At 45.0% G+C, this 14,200-nt stretch overlaps 1 protein-coding gene across 1 annotated transcript in view; it reads left to right on the top strand.

The window, feature by feature from the left end:
• setd2 (SET domain containing 2, histone lysine methyltransferase) overlaps nucleotides 1–14,200 on the top strand; it is a 232,785-nt gene that overhangs the window by 678 nt on the left and 217,907 nt on the right. The gene's annotated exons all lie outside the window — the stretch shown is intronic.

Genomic DNA, 14,200 nt, shown 5'->3' with positions numbered 1-14,200 from the left:
GTAAGTGATCAAAATATCTCCCTTATTATCACTTAATTGATTTATTTAATTGCGACACGGTGGGTTTCCAGTGAAACTTACATTTAGGAAATGAAATGTGATTTTGGGGGGGTGGCAGAGGGTACAAAAAAAAGGAGTTTGGACTGTTTTGGGAAGCAGTGCCCCAGGGCAAGGTCTTGAAGGGCTGGAGCCCAGGCCCCTGTGATGGTCACTCTCCCTCATGTTATAATCCCCCTCCCTACTTTGGCTCCAGTCATTTCCCAATCTTGTATGGCTCGAAGGTAAAATAAATGGCGGGTAAACTTTGAAAGGGGGAGGATGAAAACACACAGGATAGCTTTGGGGAAGGGAGACACAAGGCCTGAGATCCACGGCGCTCGCGTACTTGTAATGGGCGGGCGATGAAGCTTGCGACACCCAAGAGGGGGAGGAGGAGGAGGGCCGTGAGAGCAGCCTCGGTTAGATTTTAACTGGCCAGTGGTACAGAGGGAGGGAGAATGTTGGGTGGGGGATGAACACACAGAGGGGTTGGTTGGGGAAGGAGATAAACAGGGTGGCTCTTTTACTTGGCAAAGTGCTGATGTTTGGTATAAAACACTCAGCATCTGGCCCCATCTCACTGAACTGGACACAATGGGGGCAGAATAAAGGGCAATAAACATCAGACTGGACAATTTAGCCAGCAAAACCCAAATACACAGTGGCCATCATTTACCCTAGAAGACAGTTGGATGCCATCTTGAGTAATTTCAAGCTGTTATCACAAACTGTTAGAGCCATGAGGAAGAAAATTCATGATAAATTTTATAGTAAACCACGTGCAAAGTATTTTTTTTGAAGAAAAACCCTTTCGATTGCAAGTCAGCCAGACTGCGGTGACCTCTAAATCTACACGTGTGTAACAGGAAGAATTTTACTTTCTTAAAAATGAAACAAAAAAATATTCAAATGAGGAGGGAGCACTTTCTGTAATTAAAAACCAGTACTCAGGAGTAGGAAGTCCTCAATACACATTATTTTCTAAGCTGGATTTTGACATGCTGCATGTTTGAAATGAGGATCCCCCAGAATATTCTGGAAATACGCAGCAGGTCAGTCTTAGAAGGTAAAGGTGGCTTCATGTTGTGGGTGAGGACCCTTCATCAGATACGAATGGAGAGGCACCAGAAACATGGACTTGCATTTTTAATTTACTCCTTCAGATGCTGTCTATCCCAACGTGGATTTCTAGTGATTCCATATGTTTGTTTTGCTTTCCTATATTTAGCTTTCATGTGTGTTTTTTTTTCCTCTGTCACTTGAGTTGCACGTCAGTTATGGAAGAAGAAAAATTAATCAACACAGACCTCCCCCAACCCTGAGTTTTCTCCTGAGGAAACAAACTTGGGTTTATATAGCACCTTTTACCACCACAGGATGTCCCAAAAGTACTTTTGAAGTGTAGTCACTGTTGTATCGTCGGGTAATGTGGCAGCCAATTTGCGCACAGCAAGGTCATACAAACAACAATGAGATTAATAACCAAATAATCTGTTTTTGGTCATGTTGGTGAGGGAGAGCTCCGCTGGTCTTTGAATAGTACCTGGGGATCTTTAACTTGCACCTTGAGCGGGCAGACAGGGCCTCGGTTTAACATCTCAGCCAAATATTGGCACCACTGACTGCAGAGCTCCCTCGATACACCAATTGCTGCCTTAGTGTATGAGCCTAGATGGTGATTGTCTCAGGGTATTTGACCATGCAGGGTATCCCAGCCGAGTCTGCTGCTCATCTTGTCCTTACCTGGTGTCCCCAAGCATGCAGCTTCCATCAGGAGTAGCTTGATCTTGATTATTAGTGGGGACGGTAGTGTCGTGTTTATATTACCACGTTAGTAACCCAGAAGCCCGGACTATATTCATAGATAGATTTTTGGAGTCTAGAGGAATCAAGAGGTTTGGAGATCGGGTGGGAGAGTGGAGTTGAGATCGATATCAGCCATGATCTTATTGAATGGCGGAGCAGGCTCGAGGGGCCTACTCTTGCTCCTATTTCTTATGTTCTTATGTTCTAATACTTTAGAGAACATGAGTTCAAATCTCACCATGGCATTTTGAGAATTTGAATTGGAAATACAATACAAAGCTGGTATCAGTAAAAGTAACCAAGGAGCTGTCGGATTGTTGTAAAATCCCAGCTGCTTCGCTGATGTCTTTTAGGGAAGGAAACCTATTGTCTTTACCTGGCCTGACCTATGTGACTCCAGACCCACACCAACTCTTAACTTTGCTCTGCAGCCAGTCAGTTGCTTCAAACTGCAACAAACACAGACTTCAGCGGCTCAGGAAGAAGGCCCACCACCAACATCTACGGTTAGGCAATACTTGCCAGCAATGCCCACATCATTTAAAAAAAAAAATGGTGCAGGAGCCCTGGCTGATTTATTCCCCCGCCGCTCCCCCCCGCTTTTCTTCTGCCCATGGACACTCAAGTCAGTCGCCTTTTGGCCGCAATCAGCCTACTCAGCCATTGGGCACATGAGTTTGGGTCCTTCTGGTCTGTATTGCTCAGTCCTAAACCACACTGTGGATCATCTAAGGAATGTGGGGAAGTCGAATTCCCTTGGGGTGAAAGCATAGTCGATGAAGCTACATTTTAAACAAGATTTTTTTGATACTGCAATTAGGAAATTGCAAAGAATTAGGCATTTTGAGGTTAATATTTGGCGTTGGTCTTTGTATGGTTGCCATTGGTTTCTTGACCGATGTCTTTCTATGTTATATTATGCAGTGTTGTCGGTGGAATATCCAGCTACATTCACTTTCACCCAGAAATGTTATTGTAGACTGCAGACATGCAAAATTGGGTTTTATCTTGCATGTTAAGACAGCATGAAATACCACAACAACTTGCATTTATATAGCACCTTAAACATATAAATTGTCAGAAGGCACATTACAAGAGGGACAGAGAGGGAGAGCTTAAGATGTGTGATTGAAGACTTGGTGAAACGATGGATTTTGAGAAAGCAAGACTTGCATTTGCATATCGCCTTTCACCACCTCAGAATGTCCCGAAGCACTTCACAGCCAATAAAGTACTTTTGAAGTCTATTTACTGTTGTAAAGTAGGAAACGTGGCAGCCAATTTGTGCACAGCAAAGCAACGTTCCACAAACAGCAATGGTATAATTGATTAATTAAACTGTTTTTTGTGGTGGTGGTTGAGGGATAACTATTGACCAGGGCACCAGGAGAACTGCCCCGCTCTTTGAAATAGTGCATGGGATCCTTTACATAGGATCAATTTGAGGTGATCGAGAATCTCTGTGAGAAATGAAACCATCCCCAACTAGTGGGCTTGCAGGATATAATGTGACTAATTGGCACAAACAATTTTATAATTTAGAATTATAAGTTTCTTTGGTTAATTAAATTTTATGTCTATTTTAGTGGTGCCTCCTCAAAAGTAGGCACTTGTGGTGCTTTCTTTTGGTTGATGATACTGGGCCACCTTTATTTGTTTATTAAAATCGGCACGGGAGAGGGGATTGAGTGATTGGGGTGGTGCCTGACTCCAGGGTTCAACCCCAGTCCATGAGGATGGGATGATTCTCCTTTGACTGTAAGGATACAAGATCAGATGAGCTTGGACTGTCCCAATTCAGCACAAGAAGCTTGGTTTGAACTGGTTATTTGCTTACCTGACTGTCAGATTGGGTTCCTGTTCTATCTTTTGGGGAAATTACATCCTTACCCTTCAGTTATGGCTTTGTTTTTGTGTAGTTAGCAGCTCCAATTAATACCTACTTAGCCCTTGGATTCAATATGTTAATTCTCCCTCCTCCTGAAGACATCCTTTCTTGTGGTTTGGTGACAACAGTGCTCCCGTACCTCTCCAATGTGCCCATTCTTAATTTGCGAGCTTAGACAGGGTTGCTTGGCACAGCGCCTGTCCTGGGCCAACATCCAGCTTGTGGGCAGAACCATCGAGATGCTGAACGAGGCACTCGGCCCTGACTTCACTCGGAGGCTCAAGCATGTAGATTGATACCGTCTGGGCTGACCCTCGCTCAGCGAACATTTCTCGTTGGCACCAGGCCCTGAAACATCCCTCGGGAGCCGGCGCCTCCCACCTTGAGCCGTCTCTGGGAAATTCCTTCCGTGCCATTCCACTCTGCATGGAGGGGTTTCCTGTACTGGCTGCTCCTGCACATTTTCCAATTCATCGTCCTTGTCTCCCTTTGTGTACCAGCTTCCAGTCCGGAGGTGCTGGGGGTGCCCAGTGGAGGGCTCTCACAATAAGAAGCAGACAGTATTGCTAGGCAATTCTACTGCAGAAGCCATCGTGAATGCACCCAATCCTGTTCTCATCTGACATCCACACATGTGTACTTTTGATCAAGGAGTCACTTGATCGTGACCAAGAATGAGAACCCTGGTTTGTTTCCTTCTCCTCACCCCCACCTACAGCCCAGGGCTAATAAAGCTAACTAAACTTAATGTTCCACTCCAAAGCCTCCCCCCACCATTATTCACCTAACAGTGTATAATGACCAACGTCTATTCCATTCCCATTGTTGATGGAGGATCTCAAGAGTATATGGGGTGACCCTCCTAATATTTATCTAGAATAGAAAAAGACGGAGAAGGGGAATGAAGCATCAACCACCCGAATGGATAATCTCTCCAACTTTTCGTTCTGCGGCCCCTGCTGACCCAACAACAACAACTTGTATTTATATAGCGCCTTTAACGTATTAAAACGTCTCGCGGCGCTTCACCTGAGTGTTATAAAACAAAATTTGACACCGAGCCACGTAAGGAGACCAAAAGCTTGGTCAAAGAGTTAAGTTTTGTCTTAAAGGAGGAAAGAAGTTTAGGGAGGTAATTCCAGAACTTAGGGCCTAGGCACCTGAAGGCATGGCCATCAATGGTTGAGCGATTAAAATTAGTCATGCTTGAGGTCAGAATTAGAGGAGCTCAGATATCGGGGGGCGGGGGGGGGTGGAAATTGTAGGGCTGAAGGAGATTACAGAGATCGGGAGGGGCGAGGCCATGGAGGGATTTGAAATCAAGGGTGAGAATTTAAAAATTGAGGCGTTGCCTAACTGGAAGCCAATGTAGGTCAGCAATGGGTGAATGGGACTTGAAGCGAGTTAGGACTCGGGCAGCCGAGTTTTGGATGAACTTAAGTTTAGGGAGTGTAAATGGTGGGCGGGCCGGTCAAGAGTGCGATCGAATCGTCAAGTCTAGAGGTAACAAAGCCATGGAACACGAAAGCAAGGTACTTGTGAAGGAAAGTGCTGTACTTTTCCATCGCCCGCCCCACCCGGGGATCGTCTATTTCAAAGGTCAATGCCTATTGCCAGAACGGCACCAGTTGCCTCCAGAGGAAATTGCACCAATTGCTTTTCTAGGCCATTCATATCTGGAGGCATCCAAGTTGACATCCAGCTGGGCAAAGACATGTCAGCAGGATATCAGGATCCTATATAAGGCTGTGTGTTTACTGAATCATGGTCCTTTCTCCCCTCTCCCTGAAGGCACAGTTCATTATCTTAAAATTAGAGCTAGGCTTATTCAGAAGTGAAATCAGTAAACACGTTTTCACACAAAGGGTAGTGGCAATCTGGAATTCTCTTTCCCCCAAAAGACTGGATGCTGATACATTTGACATTTTCAAGATTGCGATCATTGCGATTGCTAGATTTTTGTTGGGTAAGGGTATCAAGAATATAGAGCATTGAGTTGAGGTTCAGATCAGCCAGATCAGATCTGATTGAATAGTTTGAGGGGCTTCATGGCCTCCACTTGTTCCTATGTACAGTTCCATGGGTACTGGCTGCTCTCTGACAAGGAGCCCTTCTTGCCATGTGAGCATGGACACAGAGTGCCACTGGGGACGAACTGCCATGTGGGGCCGTTCAGTTGAGGCTTGTTGTCCACTCAATTGCACTTTCCAGGTCTCGTCCCATGTCTCGGTGGGTCTTGTCCTCATTAGAGAGGAGATTATACAGCGAGTCAGCCCTCGATACTCTTGGGATCCTTCATCAGCAATGGGCTCCGAAAGGAAGGTGGCCATTTTCCACTGCGTCCAACCCAAAATGGTGTTCCTACTGCAAGCTCTTGACTCTTAAAACCCAAACGTAAATGTAATATATAGAAATACTGGTTGGACCGAACGGCCTATTTCTGTGTTGTATTTCCATTATTTTTATCGACACGACTTACATTCCATTTTCTTGAAGCACCTTGGGATGTTGAAGGACCTACATAACTGCTAGTTGTCATCATCCTCCCCTATACAAAACCTCTGGGCTACTTTTTCTTCTCCCTCCACATCACACAGTTAACAGAGCCTCCAGTCAGCTCATTCTGTGCACTGGAATCTCTTCTCACCTCTCTCGCCACCTTTAAAAGCCTTAAACCCACCTTATCTAACCTCCTCTCTTCCCACTGGTATCCATGATTTCACTGATAAGGTGCCTTAGAATTGACAGAAGCGACATAAATATACTGTGACAGGTGCTGTCTTTGTCAAACGGGCCTTCAAGGAGACCTTGAGGTTTAAATTTTCTTTGATCAACTTACACTAAGGTATGGAAGTGCAGTGGTTACGTTACTGGACTAATAATCCAGAGAACCCACCATGGGCAGTTTGAGAAATTGTAAAGCTGGTATCAGTAAAAGTAACCATGCAGCTGTCAGTTTGTTGTAAAAACCCAACTGATTCACTATTGTCCATTTAAGGAAGGAAACCTGCTGTCTTTACCCAGTCTGGCCTAAGTGAATCCAATCCGACAACAATGTGTTTGACTCTTAACTGCCCTCTGAAACTTGACTGCCCATGTCCTAACCCGCACCCATCCTGTTCACCCATCACCCCTGTGCTCGCTGACCTACATTGGCTCCCGGTTAAGCAACGCCTAGATTTCAAAATTCTCATCCTTGTTTACAGATCCCTCCGTGGTCTTGTCCCTCCCTGTCTCTGTAATCTCCTTCAGCCTCACAACTCTCCGAGATATCTGCGCTCCCCAAATTCTGCCCTCTTGAGCATCCCTGATTATAATTGCTCAACCATTGGTGGCCGTGCCTTCTGTTGCCTCGGCCCCAAGCTCTGGAACTTCCGCCTAAACCTTTCCGCCTCGCTACCTCTCCTCCTTTAAGACGCTTCTTAAACGTCTTTTGGATGAGACGTTAAACTGAGGCCTCGACTGCTCTCTCAAGTGGACGTAAAAGATCCCATGGCACTATTTCAAAGAAGAGAGGGGGAGTTATCTCCGGTGTCCTGGCCAATATTTATCCTTCAATCAACATAACAAAAAAAAACGCATTATCTGGTCATTATCACATTGCTGTTTGTGGGAGTTTGCTTGTGTGGAAATTGGCTGCTGGGTTTCCTACATTACCACAGTGACTACACTGCAAAAGTACTTCATTGGCTGTAAAACGCTTTTGAGACATCTGGTGGTTGTGAAAGACGCTATATAAATCTAAGTCTTTCTTTAAAACCTACCTCTGACTAAGCTTTTGCTCACCTGCTCATATTTCTCATGTTGTTCGGTCAAATATTTTGTCTCATAATACTCCTGTGAAGTGCCTTGGTACGTTTTACTATATTAAAGGTGCTATATAAATACAAGTTGTTGTTGAAGTGGCTTTGCAACAGTGCAGCAGCTTTATGTTGATTTTTTTCTGGTGCCAGCCCACAAATTACTTATTTATTGAATTCAATTTCACAACTTGCCAAGGTGGGATTTGAGCATGTGGCCTCTGGGCTCTATGTTCCCAGTCCAGTACCAGAACCACTGCATTGTACCCTAAAGGCAGCACGGCTTTGCCTTTTATTTTGGGGAGTAGACAGGAAATAAAGCTTTGTATTTCTATCGTGCCTTATAAAGTCTCTGAGTTAGCGTCGCACATGAGATGAATTATATTAAAGTGGTCACTGTTTTGTAGGCGAGCACTTTTCACACAGTAAGATCCCACAAACAGCAACCAATGAATTTGTTTTGGATGGTGTTGGTCGAGGGAGGGATGTTGTCCAGGACACGGAAGAGCTCCCTCCCTTTCTTTGAACAATACCAGGGGATTTTCAATGTTTTAAAATAATTTGTTCTTGGGCTGTGGGCATCCTGAGAAAGTGATGGTGGCCCCCACCTTAAACTGCTGCAGTCCATGTGGTGAAGCTGCTCTCACAATGCTGCTGTTCTTTGTATCGATTTGAGTGGCTTGTTAGGCCATTTCAGAGGGCAGTCAAGAGTCGATTACATTGGTGTGGGACTGGAGTCACATATAGGCCAGATTAGGCAAGGATGGCAAGTTTCCTTCCCTAAAGGACATTAGTGAACCAGACAATCCAACAGCTTTCACTGATGCTATCTTTTCTCAAATTGCCCATGGTAGGTTCTCTGGATTACTAGTCCAGTCACACAGCCACTATGCGACCATACCCCTATGAGTCTATCTGCATCACCTGGAGCCGATACATCCAATTTGAAGTCGCTGAAAGATGGCAACTTGGAGAATACACCAATCCCTCATTGCTGGACTGACCGTCAGTGTAGAGATGTGAACAGAGACAGAGAATGAAGAAGAATGTTTTTAAAAAGGACAGTGGTTCACATTCTACACATTGGTGCCTTTTAGAGCTCTGAATGATTTTAAGATGAGTCATAATCGGTGTCGCTCACAAGGGCTGAGAGTACACACAACGGTCATATACACGGTAACTACGGCAACAGAATGCCAGCTGGAACAATCTACTTTTGAACGGTAGGGAGGGAGAAGGAATTTTCATAAACTGATTCTTCTCCTTTTCATTCAATATATTTATGGAATTGCTGTGTGTTCTTTTAAATTCCAATGTCTTTGTGAGGAAAATGCATCAGTACAATGTGTATATACACCGAGGGGGGATTTTTGAAACAATCGAGTCCTAATGTTTTTCTCCCCCTTTCTCAGCCTCCCAATTTTTTTTTGCTAAGTGTTAAGTGCCCACTTGCCCCAAACTCTCAAATTCTCCATCGCTCCCCTCTATAATTACAGCTTCCTCGGGTTCAGCTCGGTGGGGAGCCTGGCGATGTGGAGCGGAAGTTGTGTGGGACAGGGTTTGACTGGTGGGATGCTAGTGAATGATTTTCTTAACCTGCTTTGCTCACCATGTCCCCAGCCAACCCTCCCGGATTGTCCTGGAGTCTCTAGGAATTGGAAATTAAATTCCGCACAACCAGAGAGAAAAATCCTAGGGAATTCTTAAAATGAATATTGAATAGTTCTTATTTCCGTACCTTCGCACTCTTCCCTGAGAACAGCGTGAAGTAGTGGAATGATTCGAGGGCTGAGTAACAGTCTGAAGGCCGTGACGTGAGCGTTCCTTTTTGTGGCCGTAGGCATCTTTCTACCAGCCAATGGTCATCTCCGGTGGGAGCAGATTATGGGCTCCCACAACCCATACAATGAGGGGGCCGCTAAATGTCAACCCAGAATTCAGAGCCGGACTGTCTGAAGTGGGGTTTGAACCCTGCACCTTCTGACTCGGGTGGGAATGAGCCAAAGGCTTGCTCCAATCTGATTCCGATTTGTCTTGTTATCAGCTTTTCAAGTATTTCTTCATATTTGTATTTCCTCACACCAGGCCGGCCAGGAGAGCATTGGAATAGTCGAATCTGGAGATGACCCAGGCGTGGATGTGAGTTTCAGCGGCTGATGGGCTGAGGCAGGGGCGGAGATGGGAGTAGGTGGTCTTTGTGATGGCGAGGATATGGGATCCGATGCTCAGCTCGGGTTTGAATAGGACGCCGAGGTTGTGAACAGTCTGGTTCAGCCCGAGACAGTGGTCGGGACGGAGGATGGAATCGGTGGCAATGGTACAGATTTTTTGGCAGGGCTGAAGACAATGGCTTTGGTCTTTCTAATTTTAACTGGAGGAAATTGTGGCTAATCTAAGACTGGCTGTCGGCCTGTCATCAGTGTACATATGGAACCCGGATAACACCAACAGGCAGCATGTGAAAGAGGAAAATATGGGGCCAAGGATAACTCCTTTTGAGGACACCAGTTGTAGTGATGCGGGGGTCTGAAGAGAAGCCATTGCCTGGCTACGACTGGATAGATGGGGCCAAGCAAGGTCAGTCCCATTGAGCTGGTTAACGGAAGACAGACGTTAAAGCAGGATGGTGTGGTCGACCATGCCAAAGGCTGCAAGAACATTAGAACATAAGAAATAGGAGCAGGAGTAGGCCATTTGGCTCTCCAGCCTGCTCTGCCTTTTAATAAGATCATGGCTGATCTGATCTTGGGCTCTGCTCCACTTCCCTGCCCGCTCCCCCTTACCCTTCACTCCCATCTCGCTTAAAAATCTGTCTATCTCCGCCTTAGATATATTCATTGACCCAGCCTTCACAGCTCTCTGGGGTAAAGAATTCCACAGATTTACGACCCTCTGAGAGAAGAAATTCCTCCTCGTCTCGGTTCTAAATGGGCAACCTCTTATTCTGAAACTGCCCCCGCCCCCCCCCCCCCCGAGTTCTAGATTCCCCTATGAGTGAAAACATCCTCTCTGCATCTACCTTGTCGAGCCCCCTCAGTATCTTGTCTGTTTCAACCTGGAGTTGCGGGAGAGATGGGCATGGATTTGGCAGGTGATGACACGTTGAAGGTCTTTAGGGAGGTTGAAGATGGCGGCAGTAGTTTGTACAGACAAAGGGGTCAAGCGTATAGTTTTAAAAAGATGAGCATTATCTGAGGAGAGGGAACCATCAACACTGGCTAACATGGGACCTGTTTTAAAACCCCAGAGCTCTCCTGCTTTGGGACATCCCGAGGTCGTGAAATGTGCTTTGAATATTGCCATGGGATTTTCAATGTCAACTGAATAGGCAAACTGGGCCTCGGTTTAATGTCGCATCCAAAAGACTGCACCTCTGACAGTGCAGCACTGCCTCAGTATTTCACTGAAGGGTTAGCCAGGATTATGTACCTTGTTAAAGATAAATCATGTCTGGCTAACGATTGAATTCTTGATGAGGTAACCAAGAAGGTTGATCAGGGTGATGCAGTAGATGTACATATGGACTTTCGGGAGGCATTCGACAAAGTGCCACACACGAGGCTTATTAAGAAGATGGAAGTTTATGGATTTAACGGGAAAGTGGTGGTATGGATACAACATTGGCTCGGTAACAGGAAGCAAAGAGTGGTGGTGGATGGATGTTTTTCAGACTGGGAGGTGGTTTGCAGTGGTGTTCCCCAAGGGTTAGTTTTAGGTCCATTACTAGAAAATAGGTGCAGGAGTAGGCCATTCAGCCCTTCTAGCCTGCACCGCCATTCAATGAGTTCATGGCTGAACATGCAACTTCAGTACCCCATTCCTGCTATAGAAACATAGAAAATAGGTGCAAATTTTATAAACGACCTAGACTCGGGTGTAGGGAGCAGCACTGTAAAGTTTGCAGATGTCCAAAACTTAGCAAAGTAGTCGATCATGATGAGGATAGTTATAGGCTTCAGGATGACATGGACAGGATGGTGAAATGAGCAGAAGACTGGCAGATGGAGTTCAATCCGGAGAAGTGTGACGTGATGCACTTTGGGAGGACTAAAAATGAATAGCAGTATACTATAAATGGCAGGATTTTGAAAAGTGTAGATGAGCAGAGAGGCCTTGGTGACCATATACACAAATCCTTCAAGGTCACGGGGCAAGTTGATAAGATCGTCAAAGAAACACATGGGTTACTTGGGTTTTTAAATAAATGAATAGAATATAAAAGCAAAATGTCATGTTCAAACTTTCTAAATCAATGGTTAGGCCTGGGCTGGAATATTGTGGACAATTCGGGGCAGCACACTTCAGGAAGGATGTAAAGGCTTTGGAGGTTAGACAAGTTAGGACTGTTGTCCTTGGAACAGAAAAGGTTAAAAAGTGACCCAATCGAGCTTTTCAAGATGCTGAGAGGTTTTGATAAATTAGATAGGGAAAAATTATTCCCTCTGGCGAGTGGATCAATAACTAGAGGCTATAGATTCAAAATCATTGGCAAAAGATAGAGGGGAGATGAGGAGAATTTTTTTCACTCAGAATTCTCAGGATCTGGAACGCTGTACCTGAAAAGCTGGTGGAAGCTGGTTCCATAAATCATTTTAAAAGGGAGTTGGACAGGTAGAGGATTACGAACTTGCAGGGTTATGGACTAAGCATGGTTGCTCTTTCAAAGACCCAGCTCAGGCGTGACTGGCTGAATGGCCTCCTTCTGTGCTGTAAGTTTCTCTGATTTCTATGAAATATCTGGAGTGGGACTTGAACGCACGAACTTCTGTCTCGGAGGCGAGACTGCCACTGAGCCATGGCTGACACTATGTCAATGTTAATGCGCAGAAAAACATAAACAATTTAAAAATAGCTATTGTTGACAGCTAATTTGTCTGATTTAAAAAGAGGTGACCGATTACAAACGTCAATCATTATTTTGGATGAACTTTGGTACCTTGTTGCTGGCCTTAGGAGCACCTTGTTAAACAGAGGTTTTGCCCTCTCGGATGGGTCTAAAAGATCCAATGGCACTATGAAGAGCAGGGGAGTTCTGCCAGTGGTCCTGGCCAATAATTATTCCTCTACCATCACTTGGAAGAGAAAAATTATCTGGTCATTTATCTCATTGTTGTTTGTGAGAGCTTGCTGTGTATAAATTGGCTTCCACATTTCCCACATTACATCAGTGACTACACTTCAAAAGTACTTCATTGGCTGTATAATGCTTGGGGATGTCCGGAAGTCACGAAAGGTGCTATATAAATGCAAGTCCATTCTTTCATTCATTTATTTCATTTCTTTATTTCAATTCTTTATTTCAATAATTCATTCTTTCATTCCTTCCTTTCTTGTCAGACAGCATCGGGTAGTCATGTGAGGATGGAATAGTCACCTCTTCCTAATCTATCTAGTCATCTGTTGACTGACTTCTTTTAGTACGTGTGAGACCTTAACTCCGAATCTGTCACTGGGAAGAGGAAGGAAATGGCTGGGAGGCCGGAGAAGAAAAGTCAGCTTAGCTCACTCGGAAGCACGGTCACCTCTAAGTCAGAAGTCTCCCCTCCTCTCAGGAGCTGTACATTTAATCAAGATTACAGTGGAGTAAAACTTTACATGGGCTCTTGCTGTGTATGAGAAGGAAGGATCGAGTTCAAGTTTATTAAGCGAGGAATATTGCCAAGGCGGAAGTACCTGTACTCAGTGATTGAATAGTGTCAGCAAATCGTTTAGCGCCCACCTGACAAGTCAACAGAACTTATTTGAGTGTCAGCCGTTGCTCAGTGGTAGCACACTCGCCTCTTGAGTCAGAAGGTCGTGGGTTCAAGCCGCACTCCAGAGACTTGAGCACAAAAGTCCAGGCAGGTTCCTCAGTCCAGTACTGAGGGAAAGCTGGACTGTGCGGTGTCAACTTTCAGAGAGGCCTTAAACCGGTCTGCCTGGTCAGGTGGGCGTAAAAGAACCCATGGCACTATTCGAAGAGCATGGAAGTTGTTCCATTGTCCTGGCCAATATTTATCCCTCTTCCAGCACCTAAAACAGATGATTTAGTCATTTATTTCATTGATGTTTATGGGCTCTTGCTGTGTGCAGAGTAGCTGCCGCATTTCCTACATTTTAAAAGTACTTCATTAGCTGTAAAGCGTTTTGAGACGTCCTCAGGTCTCTGTTTACCAGCTCTTCTGAAGGAGAACACTTGTGAAAACGCAGGATTCCTTCGGTACCACACGGTCATGCAGACGAGGTAACAGTTGGCGGAGGTGCCGCTTTTCAGATGAGACATTAATCCGAGGTTCTGGCGACCCTCACAGGTGGATGAACAAGAAGAATGCAAGATTGGTGTCCTCCTCCTTGCACATTGAATAGGCTGAAGGAGTGTCTTCATCCAAAACCCTTGTGAAACCAAACCGGAATGGGAGTGAATCACAGGTTATATTGAGCATTCGATGCACCATTGAATAAATTAAACTGGTGGATGCTCAATGAGGACTTGCCAGAGCTCTGAAATCTGTTGAAGCTGCAGTTAATAAATATTCTTAAAAATAACAATTGATGTCTTCTGGAAAGTCATTAGAACCCTTTGATAAATTCAGAAATCTAGACTTAAAAATATGGTTTACCAAAGCTGCACGCTCAAGATAATTACAGATGAGGGAGGCCATTCGGCTCATCTTAGTTCATCAATCCA

The sequence above is a fragment of the Pristiophorus japonicus genome, chromosome 1 (genome assembly GCF_044704955.1).
Source record: "Pristiophorus japonicus isolate sPriJap1 chromosome 1, sPriJap1.hap1, whole genome shotgun sequence".
NCBI lineage: Eukaryota > Metazoa > Chordata > Chondrichthyes > Pristiophoridae > Pristiophorus > Pristiophorus japonicus.
The sequence above is the reverse complement of the archived record's forward strand: the minus strand, read 5'-3'. Positions and strand labels throughout refer to the sequence as shown.